General features: G+C 33.5%; 1 pseudogene across 1 annotated transcript; it reads right to left on the bottom strand.

Annotated features, from left to right (window-relative positions):
• Positions 1-432: 432 nt before the first annotated feature.
• LOC306862322 (equilibrative nucleoside transporter 2-like) lies at positions 433-6,001 on the bottom strand (annotated as a pseudogene). The gene is made up of 13 exons: positions 5,925-6,001; positions 4,518-4,558; positions 4,298-4,376; positions 4,085-4,218; positions 3,542-3,680; positions 3,227-3,361; positions 2,913-3,010; positions 2,660-2,732; positions 2,413-2,546; positions 2,201-2,306; positions 2,037-2,122; positions 1,743-1,942; positions 433-1,548 (listed from the first exon to the last, which is right to left on the bottom strand). The product of its transcript is annotated as an equilibrative nucleoside transporter 2-like (transcript).
• Between the last annotated feature and the right edge of the window lie 1,203 nt (positions 6,002-7,204).

The following is a 7,204-nucleotide window of genomic DNA, read 5'->3' as shown; positions in this document are numbered from 1 at the left end:
CCTTGCAGGATGACCCCACTGGAAACCTCAACACTGCTTTTGACGTAGCAGAGAAATACCTTGACATCCCTAAAATATTTGATGCAGATGGTATGAACTCTTGGAGAATCCAATGTGATATCATGTTTCAGATTGTAAAAATCAAATGGTTTAATGGCTCCTGTTGTCTAAGCACTCATTTTTTCTACTATGTTCTGCATTAGATTACATTGGTGGTGGTGCTCCCCCAGACACACTTGATTATATCTCCTTCTCCAGTGCCCTGTGGAGACAGCGACTTGTAGAGACTTCCTGACATGTACACCACCCACAACATCCCCTACACCCTACTCCTACATTCACAAAACCCTTAAATATCTAACTCCAGGAACAATGGCAGATGTAATGGACAGCTTTAATGCAGTGATTTAGTTCGGACAGAATATAATTTTTCACAATGGCACTGTTTATTGTAGACATCTGCTCCCCCTTCATATAAATGGCTTACATTTTGGAGGAAGAAAAATTAAAGTACCCTACAAAATGTACGTACATTGTCTAATCAAAGCATATATACATGAACTTATACATCACTATCAAGTGCTTAGAGTGTATTTCATCAGTCTAGAGTGCTTAAATTAGTCAATAATTAGCCAATACTCTAACAGTAATGTTTATTTGGGCATAAAAACTATGACAATTCATGTTAAATCCACAGAATTCCACAAGGCATCAGCAAATCTAACCTGTTCCTGATTGGGGTGTCTGCAGTTACCCACAGGTTGTACATAAAGCGTTTGCTATATTTTTCAATTTTATAAAAAATTTAGTAAAAAACAACAACAAATCAAACACACAAAAATCATACAAAATATGAAAGAAAAACAGATGCACCCAAAATGAATAAAAAACCCAATAAAAATAAATAAAAATATAAAAACATACCACATATAAAAACATACTTTGATGTAAACATTGATGTACAACACTGATTGCAAATGAAAAAATTATTAAACATGTTAAAGTTAAAAGACCCTTAAAAAAAAACACCCCATGGAAATGCAATTTTTTTTTGTCTTTATGAAATCTTCAGAAAGCATGACTATAAAGTGCTATTAAGCCCAAAGTATATTTTATACATTTTTGACATCTGTACAGTCTGCTGATGTCTGTGACATCATGTGGAACCATGTTTTGTTCACATGGAAAACAGTGCATGACTGAATCCTTGAATGTAAGTGTCACTAGTCTAAACCGAATGTACAGAATATATAGTACATGCTTGTGGTCAATGGAGTATACTTTGAAAGGCTTGCACGCTCAACAGTGCACAAGATAAACCGAGGAAAACAAGAGAAAAGAAGTATACCCATGCCTCAAAACAGTAGTCATTTGAAACATGTTGGAGAGATAATGGGATAATGAGACAACAGAAGTGTCGGCCTGTGGGATCTTCCCTACACAATTCCTTTAAGGCCAAAAGAGAAAGCGGCACCCAGAGAGAGTCCCAAAGCCAGGAAGAAGGTCATCAGAGCCCCTGCTGTCTCTGCATCTTTAGACCTCACCAGCCTAGATAAAGAATAAACAGAGTATGTGGGTGTTCTGAGATATATTATGGCAGAAAGGGTTTGTCCTGAATGAGAAGACAACGAATGTCAATTACAGTGACATGACAGAATAAATTCACCATTTACTGACCCCAGCTGATTATGACAGTAAATAACCTTGATAATATCTTTTGTGTTGTCTCTAAAAGTACTTACTGTGGAGCATAGCTCATGGAGAGGCAGGCAAAATATCCATTCGTCATGGCAAACAAAGACATGATGGTAATATAAGCCACGTCATGATTGAAAAAGACTGGGAGATAGAAGCGGGGCTGAATGTTGCAGAGCATGAGGCCAGGAATGAAAACTACCCGTAATACCACAAAAAAAGGGAATAAACGACTCTTCATCGAAGGCTGGGAGTTTGGGAAGGAACAAAGATGTTAGATAAAGAATCATTTCCATAGTTAGGCATTGTATTGTGTTTATACAGGCTCTGACGAGACTCACCCATTGAAGACGAGAAGTGAGAGTTCTGCCAATCCAGTCCATCACATTAAAGACAATGAATGAACACAAAGGTACGAAGATGTAATCTATAAGATGAAAAATTATGAAAATCACAGTGTTTTCACAAGCATAATGCATGAGCTAGATGTCTTGTGCAGACTCACCTTTCCCATCAAATAAGCCAGAAGGTTTTGTATTTATAGTAATTGCTGGAAAAACGGACAATGTGACGGCAAACACGCATGTCACACATAAAGCCATCACCCAAATCTATAAATAAAATAAATGCAGCGATGCACTTACTAATTCTTTTAAAATACCTTCAGTGAATTTTCTCTGATGGTGGGTATATAAACAGAAAAAAACTTTGCTATACCGTTTTGAAGACTTGTGGCACAGTTGACTTCTCAGTGGTTTCCTGTTTGAGCTCATTCAGCTTTTTACATGCTTCAGTTTCACCAATGTCATCAAATCCATTGTCAAAATTATTCAACTTCACTTTAACAATCTCTATAGCAAGAACAAGAACATCATGATTTAGAAGAACCAACAGTGAGTGGCTGGCTTTGATGCTGGAGTTTGTTATTTGTCAAAACAACAGAAAAATGTACGATGTGACGTACCAGAACTATTTGCTGATCGCTCGTTCAATGAAGTTTTAGTGGACACATTTTCCAAATGAAGTTGGGCAAATCTCTGTAATATAACAAGGAATTTCATTTTGTTCAAAATCAGAAGTAATTAGAATACTGCTGTGCTAATAATGTACTATTTTCACATATTATAGCAATTTAATTTTTTTTTTTAGTAAATGCTTTTTATCTGTGTCAGTTAAATGGCAAGAAAAAAGAAATCATGATGGCTGGTGCCACCTACCAGATGTGGAAGTATGAGGTAACAGCATAAAGTAAGTAGAGTGGCGACACAGGGGGTTATGAAATATCCCAGGGCAGAACTCTCTGAGTCAGTTTCAACTAAAGATTGCATAAAAACATCGGTCAGAATAAATGGGTTTCTCTCAGATTGCTAGTAAAAAGTAAAAAAAAAAAAAAATGGCTGAGCCCTTTAATGAACAATGTGAATGCAAAAGTACATTTGGAACACTAAAAAAGCTAAATAGTACACCAAGTAATTAGAATGTAAATTTTTATTTTTTTGTCCAGCTTGAGTGGAATATTTCAAGTACTTACAGATATTCGATAACAGCATAGCAATACCAGAGAAGATTCCTGCCACTGCCTGTCCACTCATGAACAGGGAGTTGAATCTCGGGGGCAGCTTACCGACCAGACCGAACAGACTACCTTGCAGAACAGCCCCAAACACTGGGCAAAATTGCAAAAAAAAAAAAATTTGAATTAGATTTGTCAGATGATTCGCTGACTCGAATGTATTTGAAGCGGTTTTATTGTAATACTCTTTTTATTATAATGTGAAAAGGGGAATGTGAACATTCTGTCGATGTAATTCACATATAATAAACTTCAATATTATAAGAAACATACTGTTAATAAACCAGATTGTTCCATTGTAATGGAAAAGAAGTGGTCCTGGTCCATCTTAACATTCACTAAAATGGCCGTGAGAATGAAGAGCAGTAATATGAAGACCATGCTGCCAGCGATGCGCATCTTCTCTGCAATGCTACAGAAGAAAACGATTAAAAATATATATCATAATATTATAATATTAGAGGTTGTTAAATAGTTCACTCAAAAGTGAAATCTTGCTGCAAATTTACTTATCCTAAATAAATGTGGGTATTTTTATTAGAAATCTTTGATGAGATTATTGGTTTTTATCAGCTGTTTCAACTCATTCTGGGTTCTAATCACTGCAGAGTATCCATTGGTGAGCAAGTAATGGAATGGTACATTTCTTTTAATGGAGAAAAACTCATCTACTTCTTGGATGGCCAGATCGGGTGAGTACATTTTCATTTTTGGCCGAGCTATTCCATTAACTTCTATACAACTTTCCATTAACTTTTCATACAACACTATATAACTTGCAGAAGTAAACGAATGTTTCATGAACCAGATACTCACTGCTGGTATAGAAAGGAGTTGAGAAGTGTGAATAGCAGCAAGGGAAGCTGGGCTAACAGCACACTCATGTTACCAAACATGTAAGTGTCAGTCTGTGTAGAATTTGTACCATTTTTCAAACGGTCAGTGAAATACTGCAAACAGAGGGGAATGGAGTATGAGCACGTGAGATTTAGAGATGACTTTTTATCAGTGAAGGTCTGTCTGTCTTACATTCATTGCAGTTATGAAGAAGTTCCATGGAAGCAGAGTTCCCATTCCCAACAAGAAAAAGATAATAGCCACAAGGCCACTGTCAAGGTTAGAGAGATACAATTATGTTATATAATGTCATAAATGAAATATCACAAGCACAAAAATTAATGAAAGTTATTATCTTAATATATTTTTTTTTATTAATTAACATGATCATGATAATCAGAACTACACTCACCTCTTATCTGATGTTCCCTTACAAATCCTCATTTTAATGTTCTGAAAAAAAAAAGGTTATTTTTTTGTTGTTAGATAATGAACTAAGTTTATGACATCAATGCACAAAACCAGTCATAAGTAGCACGGATATATTTGTAGCAAAAGCCAAAAATACACTGTGTGGGTCAAAATTATTGATTTTTCTTTAATGCCAAAAATCATTAGGATATTAAGTAAAGATCGTGTTCCATGAAGATATTTAGTACATTTCCTACTCTAAATATATCAAAACATAATTTTTGATTAGTAACATGCATTGCTATGGACTTCATTTGGACAACTCTAAAGGCGATTTTCTCAATATTTAGATTTTTTTTTTTTTTTGCACCCTCAGATTCCAGATTTTCAAATAGTTGTATCTCGGCCAAATATTATCCTATCCTAACAAACCATGGTAAGCTTATTTATTCAGCTTTAAAATCTCACTTTCAAAAATTTGACCCTTATGGTCACATATATCACATAATTTTGTAAGTGTGCATAACAACATCCACAGGAGTTATGGGTGAAGTAAAAACTTAATAGAAAAACTGTGAATCCTATTTGTCAATTAATTTGAGTGGTTCTCAATGTTTTTGATTCGAAGGCACCACTGTCCGACACAATTATTCAACCCTCTCCCCCATATTGCCTTATTTCATCAAGATATTTCATCTGGTATCTCTGCTGTAATTCTCAAAACGCTTCATACTTTTTTATTAAGAAAAACTGTAGTGTTGATAAATTACATTTAATTAATTAACCATGATTTGTTTAGGTATTCTAGAAAATCCAAGTCTCTAAGTATATCCTTCAATAAAAACATTGATTTTAGAGTATTTCTCAATTTTTTGTGTGTTTAGCATTTTAAATAAGTCACACACACACACACAGGCTAATTTAACATCATCTGTAAAAGACAAATATATTTTCCGCATGATGTCATATCCCACGTAATACGTCTCATCCGCTTCAGTTATAACCTTTCACGGTATTTACATTTCATATGGTTAATAATAACAGACAATATTACAAATAAAACAATAACTTAAAATACTGTACGGGAAAGTAAAAGTAGTTGATAATAGAACACATTTCATTTTACTTCTATGTAACATAGAAGTTTCCTTCCACAATGAATTTCAAAATAAAATAGGTCTATATAGGCCTAATAGAGATTACATTCCAGCAATTACCGATACAGATTTAGTACAAATAAATATTGATTCAGTGATCGCACTAAAGAAAATTAACATTTTAAGATAAGAAAATATTTTATTATTTTTTATTAATTAAGCCTTGTAACTTATATAGCCTATATTATTATTCTTCATGCGTTTTTTTTAATAAGAATTTAATAATCGGTGTATTAACATATATAGGCTACTCATAGTCGTAGTTAACACGTCTTCAACAACAACAAAATATAGCGCGGGTATTTTTGAAAATCTGCTTCCCGGGTTCTCGGCCCCGCCTTCAACCTTCATCATTTGACAGATAGCCTACCTCACGTGTTCTGAGGGATGAACCACAACGTGCTTATTTCATGTATTGTCTTCTTTCTCCATCCGTGTTAATTCTCATTTATCTAGTGTTGAAACAGCTACCGTGAAAATAGGGCACGTTTTAATAATATTTAATGTCATATAAACATAGGCTAACATTGTAAAATGTAAGCATATTCGTGGTCAATTTTATGTTGCAAAAATATATAGGACTATTGTCAATATTCACTTACAACTAAGGATTATTTTATTCAAGTAGCCTACAATTTAAAACTGACTTGCACTTTTATACTTGGTTACATATCTGAAGAAAAACATTAGGCCTACTTTTTACTATTTTATTTCAACTTACAAAGTGCTCATTACAGTTTTGCTTTTTTATTTTATCTTATGAAAGTTCAATATAGCAAATAGAAGCTCAAACGTGTGGTTGATGTGTGAGAACCAATTATGTTCTTTGTTTTCACACATCAAGCACGTGTTCGGCTTTAGTTATAACTGTAATCGGAAATTTTTGGCTTCCAAAGTTCAACCATCAAATCTGAGGCATACTGAGGTAGCAAATAAAAAAAAAAGTTTATTAATTATTTTTTGTCCGTTTTTATATATCTGTTAGATGTAAAATATTGTTTGAATGCACAAAATTGAGTGCAAATAAAATCAGTGATGACAATTTCAATACAATTCATGATTTGGTGTAAATATATATATATATATATATATATATATATATAAATATATATATATATATATATATATATATATTTTTTTTTTTTTTTATTAAATGTTATAAATCTCAAAAAAGCATTTAAATGAACAGTGTATGTTACATTTTGTGGTCACTAATAATTATATATCAATATTTGCTGCGAAAAAACCCCAAACTCTAAATATTTTGATTATTAAAAGAAATGCATTCTAAAATATACAGACAGAAATATTTCTGTATTATTTTTATGGAAATAAAACAGCAACAACAAAACTAAAAGTTACTTTTGTCAAATTTTTCATGGCCTCCTCCAATGATCTGTTTCCACGACAGGTGCTCCATCCTCGATGTCCAAAAGAGAAAGCATTACTGGAGGGACCTTTGTTCTTTCTGACAGTTATTCACGTGGAAGTCTTCTGTCCAAATGAATATTACCCATCAGTTCACTCACGT

This window comes from Barbus barbus (genome assembly GCF_936440315.1).
Source record: "Barbus barbus genome assembly, chromosome: 43".
Lineage (NCBI taxonomy): Eukaryota > Metazoa > Chordata > Actinopteri > Cypriniformes > Cyprinidae > Barbus > Barbus barbus.
The sequence above is the reverse complement of the archived record's forward strand: the minus strand, read 5'-3'. Positions and strand labels throughout refer to the sequence as shown.